Source organism: Halyomorpha halys, unplaced genomic scaffold (assembly GCF_000696795.3).
Source record: "Halyomorpha halys isolate HHAL.00 unplaced genomic scaffold, Hhal_1.1 Scaffold45.1, whole genome shotgun sequence".
Taxonomy (NCBI): domain Eukaryota; kingdom Metazoa; phylum Arthropoda; class Insecta; order Hemiptera; family Pentatomidae; genus Halyomorpha; species Halyomorpha halys.
The window spans coordinates 258,065-275,068 of NW_027113993.1; the positions used below are offsets into that span (position 1 = coordinate 258,065).

The 17,004-nt window shown below is 30.1% G+C and overlaps 1 protein-coding gene across 2 annotated transcripts in view; it reads left to right on the forward strand.

Moving 5' to 3' along the window:
* Positions 1–17,004, forward strand: part of LOC106689011 (uncharacterized) — a 107,664-nt gene that overhangs the window by 76,090 nt on the left and 14,570 nt on the right. Inside the window, exon 1 of one of the 2 annotated variants that reach the window (XM_014433757.3) lies at positions 6,959–7,111. The exons of the other annotated variant lie outside the window; for it this stretch is intronic. The gene's annotated coding sequence lies outside the window, so the exon portion shown is untranslated. Of the gene's footprint in view, positions 1–6,958; positions 7,112–17,004 lie in introns of those variants that run through there. 2 annotated transcript variants of the gene reach the window in all.

Here is a 17,004-nt window from a genome sequence, read left to right on the forward strand (position 1 = left end):
TTATTGCCCTTAACATTGACAGATTGTATCTTCAATAAAAAAAAAAATTAGATTTTAAATTAAAATAAAAAGACATTTTTTTTACAGAGTTTTACGAGTAACCAATCCTATTTTAACCATGGTGGAGGGTCAAGTTTTCGTTCCGTTGGACAACCATGAAATAAAAGTCGACCTCCTCCCTCTCCCCTGCCACCCCCCCCCCCAGTCACCACTGCAGTAAGGAGGAATCCAAAGTTGACGCCTTAACTTCTTCGGCCACAAACGGCCCTGGTCTTGTAATTTGACCTTGACACAACTTCGATGACTTCTATAAGGCTGACTTGTACTTTTATACTTTTCATCTCCTGTAACATCACTAATAATCGTCCTATTTATGAAAAAATAAATATTAGTATTAGTATTAGTAATTTGTAGTCTGAATACTACAGTGCACATAATTGATCGCATTTCGAAAATGAGATACATCACATCTCATCGCTTTTATAAATGAATCTTTTTTTTTTAACTTTTATAAAAGAGAAAAAAATTAACAGGAGGATATGGGAGCACAAGTTTTTGAGTAAGAATAAAAATGTCCGATAAATACGTAAATGAAAAATAAACTCCTAACGGATTTATTTTAGAATGCTATATCTTAATATTTGTACAACCTTTTGGATTTTACGTTATTCAACTTATCTAAATCTTATATTGTGCTTAATTATTTATTTTTATTCACACTTTTTATATTATAAGCCAAATCTATGAGTATGGAAACAAATAATCTCTATGAGTACACTGTATTATAAGCCAATACAAATATCTAGTCTATGAACTAAACCTATCAGCTTACATTATGAAACAGTGTTCAGCTGTTAAAGAAGGAGATAAAATGGACAATGGAAAAATCAATACATTTTTATTTATTTATTTTTTCCTTATAGTCATTTCGCGCATTTTAATTTTATTAACATAAATTATCTTCCTCCCTAGAAGTTAATAGTGCTATTCTCAGAAAACAAATAAATTTTCCAAATAGCAAAAGAAGTCGGAGAATCTGTTTATATTTCTCTTGTTAAGGATAACATACGAAATAATAAGATGATATCATAAGCACGCTCGTGAAAATTGTCCCTTTCACCCGCGTCTAAATTTAGCGATTATTTAGTACCGCCCACACCAGCGTGCAGTTTCAGCGAATCATGACCTCTAGAGAAATTTGGCGCCCTATCAAGAAAGCGGATAATCTTAAATTGATAAATTTAAAAGGATCATCAAGTAGTTAATGTATGAGGTCGGCTGACAGTCGAGTCAACATTTTTTTTTTATCCGACGTTTTGTTTGCTAAGAGCATCGCATTTAGACAATCGCGATTTTATCTTTTCAGTATTTGTTATCTATTCATCACTATTTTGGGATATTTTTATGAGAAGATAAAAAATTAATACAGATTATGTGTTATTTTTTGAGACAATAACAGACAATGACGTTATACTTAGAAGTATCTTTAATACATTGATTGTTACACTGTACATTATAAATTATAATGTATAATTATAAGTTATATAGAAAAAAAAAAAGAAATCCAATATTGTTCATATTTTTAAGGCTGGGTTGATCCTGATGCAATTATGGCTCCATCTGAAGAATGTATATAAAATACTTTTAGATAAGCTCGTTCAAAAGTGTGAGAAATACTTTGTTACGGTCACTTACCTATATATGAAATACATATTAAGGGAAAGTATTCCGCTAGTGAAAAATGTCACAATAACTTAGTCTCACAAAATGGTTTGCGAGTGCGAACAGCCTAACTCAAAAACTAAAAGTCTTAGGAACTAAAATTACACTTTTAGGACGGGAATATGTCTGGGACGTGACAGCAACGTGTTTGTTAAAATCGGCATTCTTGAAGTGCTGATTGATTTTAAACATCAAAAAATCTCTAACGAATTTGATTTAGCTCAGTATATAAATGTAAAATTAAAGTGGTACAGTGCAATATAACTTGCGAAGGGCCTTGAGTAGTAATATGAGCTGAAAATAGTCCTATAAGAGGAAATTTATATAAATCTTTATTTTTGAACGTTTAAGCGCTTTTAGATCCTGTCATAATCTAAGCTAGAAACCTTAAACTTAATTATTTCAGTAATATTACATTATAATTTTCAAACAACCTCCTATCATCTGAGCGAGCACCTAAACCCTCTTCTCTGGAATACAATCGAAAATCGACTACTATTCAATCTCAGAAGAAAATGGAGAGTGGATGTTCTGATAATGCCTGTATATGAATATATCATCAGAATAGAAAAATATAATTTAATTTCTGGAAACCAAGTGATGTGAACTGTATTATAAATGGAAGAAAATTAATTAACCAGCATATAATAAAAATTAAATCTCTAATACGGGATAAATTATGTTAAAATAAAAAAAAAAATATATAATATAATATATGCCAAAAGAGAACACAATGGTCTTAATGAGTTAAGAACTTTTTACTATTGGCAATGAAAAATAGAATAATATACTAGGGTCTTTCTTGTTCTTCATCTTGATCCACTCATCATCTTCTAAGTGTGAATTTACTGGCTCATGACACATTTCTTTTTAATACGAAAAAGTCATCTATTGCTGAGCTCAGCTCTACTCCTATATCTCTGTCTGGGGTTAGTCCTCCTGGATTCCAGGACCCTTACTAGTCATCTGGCTTATACATAAATGAAATCAGATCTTAGCTCTCCTGAATTGTCTTCATTTACCAAGTTTGGAATAAATTATGTTCCCTAAACAGAGGAAATTCTGAAATTCAATGCGGTGATAATTCAGACAAAGGGAGTAATGACAGTGATAAAGGAGACATCGATGGCAATGAGAGTACAGGATTTCACATCACTAGTTTAGTGTTCAGTACTTGGTAAGGAAGTACTGTTTATAGACCAATGGTTGTGCAAGCAGGTGATGTGATCAGGATCACGTTCAACTGTCGGTTTTTCCCATTTTAAGGAAACCCACAATACTGATTCTAGGTACAGACGAGGGTTCCCCGACTTCAGGCAGGATTCATCGGTATATAACAGAATAAGTAATTAACTTCCACAGCTGGTCTGGGATACAAAAATAAAATATCCTTTTATTAATAAATGAAAAATTACTATATTACACATTTACTATTATACTATACTATACTATTTGCTTTGTAGTATATTTAGCTTCATTAAAATAATATACTCCGGTAATTTCATTTTTTATAGAGGTGTGCCCCCCCCCCTCCCAGCACTTAATCTGCAACTATAAACAACAATAACTAATGAACATTTGAATATTTATATTTTTTTTATATAATTACTTTGTCTGTTTAAAATTTAACTTTTGCATGCAAACATCTTTATGTTTATTTCGTATCTTTATACGTTTTCGGAAAAGCATTTAAAGTACTCATTTTAAAACCACAAAATCAAGTGTCCATTCCAGTGAAAGCGTTTAATTTTGCTGACTCATCTTTCGGAAATTGGAATTCGTATACTCGTTGTTTTTGTGTTAATTAACATAATTGATCATAATCAATTGATTTATGATAGACAATTTATTTTTGTACAAAAACCTGGCTTCTTCTTTCTTACCTGATAATCCTCCTAGGCGTCTGAAAAGAAGATGGCCTCGAGATCTTATTGGATCTCAATGAATGGAATATATTCTCCACATGTATGTATCATACCATGTATAACTAACATCAAATTTACTTTAAGTATATATTTTTAATACAGTTACACATACCTATAAATAAATTATAAAAAAAAAAAAATTAGAAACCAATGTTTAGCCCCACTTCGTAGGGCTTCATCAGGGCAAAATAAAAGCAAGATACAAAGATTTTAAAGCATGATAAGAATATACCTAGAAATTTCATTAAAAAATGAACGAAGTATACTAAAATAATATAAAAAAAATATCCTATTTATTTATACTTATTTTCTTTTAGTTCTTCAACTTTCAAGGTATATGGTTATTGCCTCATCATAGCTTACAATGTTTATATTTTGTTTTCATTTAGCCCCGAAGAAACCCTTCAAAGTGGGTCGAAACGTAGGTTACTAATAATATTTTTATCTGCTCTTTAGTATACCATTTTTGACCAGTAGCTGGACCATCTTCCTAAAATTAATTACTTACATAGGTCAAATAATAATCTTCTAATTATATTTTTTAAAAAAAAGCTATGCTGGTATCTTTTATAATTATCTTTTCTTTTTTTCAAACATTTTAAGACTGTGATACCTTTCATATACTATAATAACTTTATATAACATATCTGCTTCATACTGAGCCTATTCATTAATTAAATATTTAAAATTCAAGGGACAATATTCTCTGAGGCAAACAAAAAAATATATCTGAAAATATACAATCCTCAAAACGATCAAAATTTAATTGATACAACTTAACTAAGCACAAGTAAATTATAATTGAACTGAGTCCTCCATGTCAGAGAAAAAAACATTCAGAAAGAAATGTTCATTCGCCGATGGAATGATAAGTGTGATTAACACTTACAGATAAAATCAGCAATCAAGTCTTAATGGCTATTGAACCGTATCAACATCTCTCGTGTGTAAGAGCTGTCCAAAGATATTGTCTGTCCAATCTTTGACATATCGGCATAACTATAAGCGAAAATAGCTTTCAACTGCCTGTCTAGACATGTCATGTTTTGAGGCAAATGTGACTGGACAGGAGCTTTCGGGGAGAAAATATAAATATATGATCACAAAACCTTGTATAACCACTGAGAAGAATGTCAAGTATGAAATGACTTTTTTTGTATATTAATTCATTTAATACATAAAAATCAATATTTTTCGTTCGTATTTTATGCAATACCATGCCGTTCATCCAATTGTGATGGGGATTTTCCTAAATTTTCAGGATTTTCTAGAAAAACCTATTAACAAAATTAAGCGCGGCGTAGTTAAAAAATTATACGTTTTTTTCTTGCCTATTATATTCCAATCGATTTGTCTCTTTCTGAAGAATAAATAAAAATATATTACTGAGTTTATTAAATGATTTTTTATTCACTAAAAATTAAAAAAACATAATGAGAACTTCAGTAAAGTAGGTTATCAAAATCTTTTTTAGCAATTCATATCCGTTTTTAGCATCACCTGGAACCCTAAATCCCATTTTTCAAAGAAATAAAAAATTTGTCACCTTCATTTATTATGATTTTTTTTCCTGTGACCATTGTTCATATGATCTTTCATAACTCATCTGAACTTTATTTATTTCCTACATTAATACAACCTTTGGAAAACTGAATGTCTTCTCTTTCATCCTACATTAACAGTTAAGATTAATTGCCCTTATAAGGGCGAAATATTGGTTTCAAATAAAGAAAAACTTTTCAAACTTTTTTTTTATAGCTACGTTTTATATCTCCTGTTCTAATTTGTTTAATTAGATCAATTTTATACCCTTTAGTGCAGTTTAAAAAGCAATAACCCGCTGCTAAGTTTGGTGTACATTGGTTGAGTCGTAGTAAACTTATTTTTATTTTTTTATCTTTAAAAAAAATTATATAATAATTAATTAAGGTGAAAATGTTGGACCAAAAAAATGTATCTTCCTATTTTTCCAAAATTCGTATTTAAGGGTTTCTCGAGGAGCTAAAAACAAATAGAAACTTTGTCCTACAACTAAAAAATCACCACACTTTGCTAGGTCAATCATTCAGAATTGTTTCAATACAATGCTCATAATGAAGCGCAATGAGCGTTATTACATAAACTTTATTCATATTTTATGAAGTATAATCATATATAACAATATCACAGATAATATTGTCCACATTTTGATAGGTCAGTCAACATGATGGATAAATAAAATATCTTAATGGATAAAAAAAATCAATTAAATCGGATCAGTATTAACGTTAGCTGTTACCATAGTTTAATGTTCCCATAGTTTTTATGTTACTAAAGCTATACCATATTATTATGCCCTCTTATCACTTCATCTAAAAATTATTTGATATCAAAGTTTGAATAGTGGTAAATTAATGTATACATAATTAATGTGTACATTTCTCAAAAATGGTATATGGCCAGAGATGGAAAAAAATTTGTTTTCTCAATTTAGGACTATTAAGATTAGTAATTTCATTTGTCAATTCGGAAATCAGAACTTCTAATTATACATTTAAGGTTTACATCCTCACAGTCCATGTTTCATACTTAGCAAATTCATTAAAATAATTATTAAAATTAAACTTATTATGATCACCCTTTTCATCAGAAAATAATAACTACGCATTTATAAGCCAAATTTAGCGCGAGGCAGTATCATTTATCCCAGACCAATTTATAATCTAATATTTTAATTCTGCATCCATCAGTAAAACTGAAAACACACAATTGGTAGTTGGTATGTTTTATCTTATTAGAGATGATTATATCCTACTAGCTACTAGTATCAGTCTCTAAAATTTCTGCAGACGAAAGTAATGATACTGACTATTTAATAAGAGATTATTAAAATAAAATATTAAACAAAAATAAACACAAATTTACAAATCTATGTTTACCCTGATAAATGGAGTTCTGTATGTAAATAATAAAAAAAAAATGACAACTTCAGTGATGCGAGCAATTCTTCGTTCTACATTCGGTCGGTTCAATAAAATTATTTGAATTTATGTAACACAGTAAAGGAATACCTTGAGGTCAAATTATTTATTGGTTGATCAGGAGTTAGAATCGTGGTCAATGCCTCTTTGTGCCTAAAAATATAATATTTCACATCTTTTTTATTTATGAAAGGAAAAGTAGTTAATGGACTACCTAAATCAGCAAACATGATGACGTAAATGGGCTTTAAAAATATTGAATTAAAGGGCAATGAGCGGATGTGGTAGGCGGGAGAGGAAATACACCTCGTAGCTACGCAAGAAGGTGTTCACTGGGTGCAGGGAAAGGCGGGGTGTAGGAGTCGCGTGGGCACCCAAAGGCCCACCTGCGAACTCCAGATGTTCCTCAGTGACGGTCGGTGAGGGTAGGTTATTGTCTGCTCTTCGGGAAACCTTCAAGATCAGCTGTCCCTAGAACGACAAACGTATCTGGAGCTGAACTAGGTAGGTACCCTAACTTTTAGTATAAATTATTTGATGTTTTAGGTAAATATTCCATGAAAATCTGCCAAGGACGTTTGAAAGGATCATAATATAACGCATTTAAAACAACTAGTGAATTCAACAACGACCACTTAGGAGTTTTGTGTGAAATTTAATGGAAACCCATTATTAAAAAATTAATATCTGAGCATTTCCCGTACATAAATTAAGAAAACATCTATTTGCAATACCTATTTGACTGAAGAAAATTTAAATTTTGAAATAAAGTGTACAAATTTTAGCTGTAGAAGTTTTATTTGACATAAAAACCTTAACTTCTGAGTAGTGGATATTAATTTTGATTGAAAATTCCTCCACTGAAGACATGAGAATATAAGTGTTACTGAGAAAAAATGAACTCAATATTTATTGATTTCTATTTCAGAGTTGAAAATGTTCCCAAAGTAAAGTTACAAAAATTAAACAAGGTACTGTGTAAAATGGATTATTTCAAATCCAAAATCATTCCTAAAATGTAACATAAAACCTTCATTCACTCGTCACTAAAAATTAATAAATTTTTTAAGGTATGGAATAAAATTAATTTTTATTTTTTGGAAAAGTAAATAAGATAGGGTTTTTCATAAGCCTAAAATAATAAAGATTAAAAAACTTTTTAATAAGTTCAATTTTTAATTGTGAACGTAATCCACTACATCAATGTGTAAATTACCTCTCATAACTCATTCTTTCTATTATTTAGTATTTCCCAACTACAATCTTATTTTGTTTCTCATAAATAAATAAATACTATATGAGTTAAAGTTTAGTCTACCACTGTCTCTTGTAGTGCTAACTCCTATATTATTTCTCACTTGTATTATTTTATTTTATTTAAAAATTTGTTTTGTGGAGGTTTCTGGTTGTACATGAAGTGAAGATAGGTGACATATCGATACATTTTAAAAAAAAAAATTAAGATTTTTTAACCAATTAAGTTGTTATAAGAAAGAAACATCTCAAATGTTCTTCAAAGCAAAAATTTCTTTTTTTCCTGTAATGTTACATAAAACCTTCACCAACTTTTTCATTCAATGACAAAAATAATAGAAAGTTTTTTTTATTTGATTTATTGATATTACAGTAGAACCTCGTTTATAGTAGATTCACCTTATTCGAATTCTGAATCATTTTTTTTTTTTTCGTTTTTCTTTAGGAATTTTTTTTTCAACAATCACAATAAATTACAGGAAATCATATCACAAAATATTAACTGGAATTTATAATTTTATTTCGGTAATTTAAAGGGCTAAAGTATATAAATATTGTTAAAAATACTTATCTGTTTTTGATTGTTCATTGAACAGTCATGATGTATTATGATTAATTTCTGAAGTGATAAAAAATGGTACCATAATCATCAAAATTTGCAAAACCACATACTTTAACAATGAAATAACTTCAGATAGAGTTTGCATGATTCTAACTAAGCATATTCCTCAAATTAATTGTAGTTTAGAAAAGGTAACTCACTTTTTTAAAAAACTGAATCAAACACTTTTTTTAATGAAGTAATTTTTTTTTTCAAGTTTATCAGTTTGTTTTATTCCTATTTCATTCTAACTTTTGAATTTATTTTTATTACCTAATCATAAGTTATTAGATACATCATCAATTAATTAAATAAATAGTTTAATGAGCATATGGTACATATGACGGTGAAAAACGAAACCTGGGACTTTCGCTAAACTCAAACGCTGAACTGAGAGAAACCTACGCCTGATCTAGGACTTGAACAATTTCTTGTTTGAAAAATTAAATTTTTTTTTTTAATTTTGCGTCAAATATCTCATAGCTAAGGGTATGTTTTATATCACTGATGCAATAATAAAAGAGAGAGCGATGTTTTAAGTTTATTGTTGAATTTGTTTATTTAGGTACAAATAGTGCTCTACAAAATAAAGTGTTATATTAAAATTGACATAATTAAATCTTCAATCAAATTTCTAAGTGTACTTAAACTGACTTTTGACCTCTACACCTCATGAAGGGTCAGGTGTCCAGTAGTACCACCCACTTATGAGAGCTACCCAAACCCACAGGGTTGACGCACGTCTACATGGACAGTATAAATTAAACTTAGATTTATTACGATATTTTTACAGAACTAGCTTCAAATGTTCATCTTAACCGTCAAATTATCAATAGCCTACCAAAATCAAACTTTTAAAAATTAAGTCTGGACTTACACCAACTTAACTGTAAACGGTATCAACGTGAAACTCATTCCTTACTTCATCAAATCTGAATATTTTATTTTCAATAAAACGAGGTTTTTAAACTTGATTTAAAAAAAATAATGCATGACTAAATTGCATTTTTAAAAAAATAAAGTTTAAAAATTTTATATTATTGAAAATAGAGGTTTTTCATTTCTATAAATTTTAAAATTTTAGTTTATGGTGAATGTGAGTTTTGCAGTTAGATCTTTCAAACGTTAATAAGAAATTAAAATATATATATATATATATATTTCTCTGTTTCCTAACCTCGTTTAACGATTTAATAATCAGCAAAAACTCATTATTATTTCGATAAAGAACTCAACAATATTCCAAAGCTCTAAGGCTTTATATTTAGGTAATTTACCGATAATTTGTTTTCCTTTGTCGAGTATTACATTCTTTGGTATAAATTCAGACATTGAAATAGAGATGTGAGAGCACATCCACATCATATTTTCAGAGATATATAAATTAAATGATGACAAAATATTAAATAGAAACAATAAAAGAAAAAAATTAAACTATAGTAAAATAACATCTTAAACAAATTCATTTCCATATAAAATACTTACATGCAGCCTGCGAGCCCTTCTGGCAAAGAAAAAACAGGACTCCGGAAGTTTCTGCCACTTCCATCTCAACCAAGTCACAGGTACTGAAAGCCAGTTTATCAATAATTAGAAATATTTATAATTAATAGCCTTTTCGATAAGTTAGATCAAGTGTACTAGGCGAGGACTTGGCATTAATACTTTCCAAAAGACATAATAAATTGGTACACGAAATTAGAATTTATTTTTCAAATCAACGATTGTGTTTTTTAAAACAATGCATATGTAACGTTATGGTATAGCAATATTCTCATGAAGGCAGCGAAATAACAAAGATCATGAACAGAAATATCTTAAAATATTGACATTATTCTTCTTTTTAGGAGTGACAATTCCAACTAAGATATTTGAAGTACAGGTGGATCAATAATAGCCACATCTCCAGTTTGCATCACAGATCTGGAAGTACTGAGTTGTTCGTTAGACACCTACCTCGATGTTCGTACCAAGCCCGTAGGCGACTCTACGACGCCACGGAGTTCTGCGAAGTATAATCTACGTCCTATCGTCCAGTCGGAGGTCCTTGAAGTGGAATTCGCGGAAGCAATATTTATAAATTATACATAATTACTTGAAAAGTAGCATTCCAGATCTAATTCCAGAATACATAAGATTTTTTATGCTCATTTTCGACCTAAGCAAACCAGTCATAAATATATAATCAGATAATTATAACTAATACAAGGTTAAATATATGTTTACATCGATTGAAAACCAGGAGTTCGTTTTTTAAAAAACAAAAAATCTATGACGGAATTTTAGGTATTCGAACCTTATTAACTGACCATATACACTCGAATATTTTTACGGGCCAAGTCCGCAGGCTCAATTTGCGCGTTTTTCTTGTGACAAATCTTGTCAGATCGGCGAATTTTTTAGCCTGTTTTTGGCGAATAAAGTACAGGGCAAGTATGACATATTTTCTTTTTTAAATCTCACAGCGGTCTAGATTTGTATGCTTATGGAATAAATCTGCCCATTTGTCTAAGTAGATCCGCGGGCACGGGACTTACCTGCATTATTGAAAGTTTAGAGAGACCAGCCACGAGTTTCAGAGTTGTACTACTATAAATTTGTGGTAAGTTTAATTTCCTGTTTGTAATTCATTTATTTGGTAGATGACTAAGTAGTTATGCGTGCTACGTGCTATTAGTTCCGTACATCGTCTGAATCGCCTTAACTTAAACCAGTTAACTACAAACATACTAGCAACAAGATCTGTGGGTTTGAGGGAAAACACAGAGAAGTGATCATCTAAAATACTCATTCGTGTACGAGCAGCTAACGGGTTCATCAAGCTCTTCATTTACCACTTAATGAAATTTAAAATAAACGTTAAAAAATTTTAACCTACCTAATTTTTTTTTTGTATTGTTGAAAACGCTATTTAGTCTGACTATCTTGAAGGCAATCTTAATTTATAATTAATAGATATATCTTAATTATAGAGTTCATATGAACTTTTTCCATCTTCGTGGTGGGCTTTTGATTTATTAAATTTGTCTAATACCGTCGGTGCAATGCCAAATTGGTGTATCAGAAAATGCCTGAGATTAATTCATTTTTAATTTTGACCCACATCAGTCGATAATTTTACATCAATTAGTGACATCACAAATTCAGTAGCTTATTTTTATGCAAAACCAAGTAAAAATGCAACAAAACGCCAGATAGCAATTTTTTCAGATACCTCCCACTTTCGCTTTGTACTAATGATATTACAATTTTATTTTATTATAAAAAATTAAATAAAACCAAAGGAACATCATTTAAGATTATATTAGAAATATTTTCCTCAAACTTCACCTCTTATCCACTGGAAAAGATATGGAAGAAACGTTCACTTAAACATGGCTTATAATTCTCTAATTTAGTTGGATGCCCTAAAAGATTCAGGTTTTATGCTGATTGTATTGACTGGTTTTAACTCCCATAAAAACCTTATTTTCTCACATATATCCATTCTCGGTTTTATAGCATGCTATATCCCGAATAGTTCTCCGTTTATGACCGTCCATTCTAAAGGAATAGTAACTTTAATTACCCTCTTAGTGGAGTGATTCACCATTTTAATCAATATTGTTATATCCTTTGTTTCATGCAGGATGAAATTTTTTTTTTTTTTTTCTGCGAGGTTAGCGATATTACTTATTATCTCTTTTGATTTTTGATGACTACAAATGTTAGACGCCTGAAATGAAAATAGCCTAGAAATAGGCAGTGGAGTGGTTCTTGAGGCCAAAAAGTAGGGGTGATGGCCACGCCTCCAGGGCATTTATGTTAATATGAATGCCCTCTGTTGTAATCTTAACACATTAGCAGTCAGTGATTTGCGCCACATACTCTGACACTCTTCTGAGTTCATTATAAAGTCAGCATTTTTGGCTTCATTTTTCCTGGCAGCTTACGCCAACCATTACATCTCTTCCTTCAAGTAAAAACCTAACCAGGATACTGGTGAGAATTAAACAAAAAAATAAAAGTCGTGATCTGAAAAGCTCCACTTAAGTCGCATTTTACTCTCATTTTTGTTTAGAAAACAGATGTGAAGAGATTTATTTTTTCACGAATTCGTAAAAGCCTCTTAAAAAATGGCAAAAAAATTAAACAAGTTGAGACATCCCAAATGCACTAATTATCCTCACTGTCAAATTATTGTTCATTTACCATAAAATATTTACTTTTTTTGAGTTATACACAAATGAAATTTTCTTTTCTTAACTTTTTCTTGGAGATTCTTAGTCAATGTAAAATCTTAAAGTTCTTTAAACAGGATTGTTTAAACATGTTTTATAAAAATTGTTAGAACCATTTTAGCTCAACAGTCTGTAGAAAAATACTCTTTATAACTATTGTGTACAGGATGTCTAATTTAAGAAATAGGCATTAATAGCCGAAACCATACGAAATAAAAAATGTCTCAATTCGAATGCGATATGGTTCTAGAAAAGATAAAAACCTCATATTTATAAAAATGGCTTTCTTAGATAGTTTGTTGATTTGTGGTAATTTTAATTTATTCGAAATAAAATATTAAAAAAAAAAAAAGAAAAGGGCAGAAAGAGGATTGCCACTTTGTTAACAAGTCCATTTAATCACGCGAGCAAGTCATTCTTCTAGCTTTATAAAATAAAAATTCACGTATGCACCTTTCAATTATTCTCCTGAATAACTGCCTTTTCTAGGCAAGGATTTCTTATAACTAATTTAACATGAAGTTATTTCCACTTCCAATTCACAAGTTTTTTTTTCAATAATATTGTTGAATAAAAAATAAATTATTCCAGTTTTCTACAATAAAATGACTTTTTATAAAATTAGCACTTTTAGCACATTACCTATTTTACAAACCTGTTTTACACCGAACTAACCGGAGTAGTGTAATTATAAAAACGAAGGAGGTATTTACTTGTGAAGGGAATTTTACATTGTATTTTTGTGTAGATTAATATGGAAATTCAGAGAATTAAAATTTTTTACAATGATTTTGTTTTGTGAATTCTCATTACCATTAATAAAGAATTACTACTTCAATAATTAATTTTCAGTTAAACGAAAATAAAAGGCTAGATCATTGACGCAGTTATTAGGATACTTAAAGTAGTCCAGGAAACTATATTTTAAGAACAATGTTGAATTTAAATTAGTTAAAATAAAGAATACTCCATAGTTTATCAGTAAGATTTGGCTGTTAGAATGCCACTACTAGAGCCAGCTATTTGAAATGCCCCTTCTAATTGGCTTAATCGTAGTAATTGCTGCACGAGATAGTAATACGTTCAATAGCTATCGTGGCAGATGTTTGCCTGGGCTCGGCCATCTTCTCAACGATGTCAGCTTCACCCTAAGGAAACAGAGAGTGGATTCTTGTTACTTTTTACAGATTTTTGGCCGAAAAACAAAAAGAAACATGAAACATTATTTTTACAAGACTCGTTCGATATTTTATTAAAATTAAAGTTCAGTTTCTTTTGAACTAAGCATTTTATCGTATGGGGAAAATATCATATTGAAGGAAATACAGTGAAATCTTTGACACACACGGGCAAAATTATTTTCCAATATTATACCTTAATGCACGGTAAACAGGGGGTTAATACAAAAAGAACACGAAAATTAAATTAAGCTGTGATTTGTCAGAAATTTTTTTTTTTTATTTAATGTGATTTACAACTATACAATAATAAATACAATAAGTAAATATGTTGTATGTTTCATATACACTTGATAATCTTGGGAAGGAACCACCCATTGGTGGTACATCAAGCATTAATTTAAATTAGAAGGTCCCGTGGCCATCTTCTTTTTAGACGCCTCGGAGGATTATCAGGGATTGTTAAGGATGAAAGATCAGGAATTAATGGGTTAGGATGGGTAAGGAGTTTGGAATGAAAAGACGCATATCTGTTTTGGGCCAAATCTGCAACGAATGGGATGTTAAGGTCTTTGTGAATGAGTTTATTTGTAACGTAATAAGGAGCATAAAGGATTTTACGTAGCATTTTGAATTGTAAGGGTTGGATGCGGGAGGAATTTCACGGTTTGGTAGAGCCCCAGAGCTCAATTCCATAAGTACAAATTGGTCTGATTATCGTAGTGTATACTAATTTTTTGTAGTGAATAGGAAGTTTAGAGCGTTTGTCAAGTAAGTATTGTAGCAATCGGAATCTAGGAGGAGTTTCTTGTCGTTTCAGTCTTGTGCGTGGATTCCAAGTAAGTCTCTTGTCAAGATGGAGTCCTAAGTATCGAATCTGTTCAACAGGCGTTAGAAAAAAAAAAGTAATACGATTATATACAATTTGAAAAAAAAATCTTGAAACATTTCAACTCAATAGTTTTTTATGACACGTACATTGGTGACAGAACATAAATTTGAAAATTAGTGTGTAGTATGATGAATTTCTAAGATCATTCTAGGGTAACCTATAAGTATGGTAACAAATTAATAAGCAATTGGCGCCGTAGTCTCAAAGGAAAGCCATGGACTCCACACAGAATTATTTTTATTAGTTTTTTGGGATAAGGCCTATCTTTTCTATAAGCTATAAACGTAAAATATAAAAATTTGTGAGAGGGATTTAAATTTGTTTGTTTACATACACAGAATGCTGCATATACAATCACTAATTGTCTCATACTGACGTCAATACCTGTCAATTTTGGTATTCTGAGTTTTTACATATATATAATGAATTGTACCCGTTATAGAGGCATTAATGGTTCTAATGGGGAATAAATTGGTGTCAGAATCCATGGGGTGGACGGGTTTCAAATCTATTCAACTTGTACCTTTTTAGCTGGACCCTTGATAAAATTATTCGTTCAAAGGTGGTTCTATTATAGAGAGGTGTTAGGTGTGAGGGGCTAAAGAGAAGTTTCAATGCACAGCACTATTTTTGTGGTACTCTCACCTCCTTCTTCATCTCCAGCGCCATAATTTCAAAATTTGGTCAGGAAACCGTTTAAAAAAAAAAAAAAAAAAAAAATGACTTTTTTTTATTTACCCTAAAACTATACTACAGACTAATAATGTGAGAGTACTTTTTAAGAAATAAGAATATTAATTTTTGTTTAAATATCGAGCATTGTTAATTAAATATTTCAGCACATATTAGTGTTTTAAAATGTCCGTATATTGCTTAAAAAATAAAAATAATTTACTAAATAATAATAGAAGTTTACACAAGGAAATGCACATGCAACACGGAAACTATATTATATTTTTTTATGAGGTATAGATAGTTGACCGTAGATTACTGATTGGAGAAGATGGTCGGGGGGGTGCGGTAGGCAAAAAAAACAACATAAATAAATAAAAATATTTATTTATCCCGACGTTTCGACCTGATTTTCAGGTCTTCATCAGGGCTATAAAAACAAAAGACAACAACCAATTAATTAAACTATTAATTAATTATATTTTTTTATTCAATATAGCGAAGACAATATCCAAATCAGAGGTGACTCAATTGATAAGAAGCTATAAGAAACTTAAAGGTTACTTGGACGATAAACTAAAGATATTTTCTAATACATTAGAACCTTCATTCGGCCATTTTAGCAGTAGTTATTAATGTCAAAATTGAGATCACTGGTTATTTTGGACCCGGCATTTATTTAAAGAAGGCCAATAAAATAAGTGAAAATTTATATCGAATGAAGACCGGATTTATTTTACCCATGCTGGCTCAAACCCAAATACGTTAGTGAGATAGCTCATAATATATTATCGTTCTTTAACTCAAATTCTCAAACTTATTAAAAGAGGCAATTTTTTGAGATTTATGAACTTTCATGTTTACAAAGACTAATGTTCATGATTATTCAAATCTCAAATAATACTTAAAAAAACACAAAGTAACGACTAAAAAAAATCACATTCTGTATTAGTACAAGAGCCCAATAGGAGAAAAAAGGCAGTTACCACACCCCAATTTTTTATTACTTTAATGAAAACTATGTATAATTAATAGTCAATATTGATGAGTCTGCCAAGTATAGGTAGGGGGAATAAAAAATGGCGGCTGTTTCAAAGCGATAAAAAAAAAACTAATTTTTCATTCGGAGCTCTATATCTTAAAAAGTAGGAACAACACAAGAAAACCTAAGAGAACGTCATTTTAATAAGGGTAAATTTGCTAAAATATGAGCCCGAATAGAGTTATTTACGTTCACTATTTTTCGAGATATAGCTTTTAAAAAGCAACATTTCATAAAAATGTTGTATGGAAACATTTTTTTTTTATTTTAAAAAATTTATATCTCAAAAACCATTTGACGTACAGATGTCCATTAGGAATCAAATTAAAGCTAGTTTAATGAGCTATAAAGTAGTTTATTATGTTTATCTTCGTAGGAGTAATAGTTTACATGAAATTTGCTAAAATAAATTGATGTATAGTTATTAGGACAAATCTTCATTTGCCAAATTTATATTCATATGTAAATATCATAAAAACTACTACCTCTACAAAGATAAGTGTCATAAACTACTTTATAGTAAGTTAAATTTCCTTTA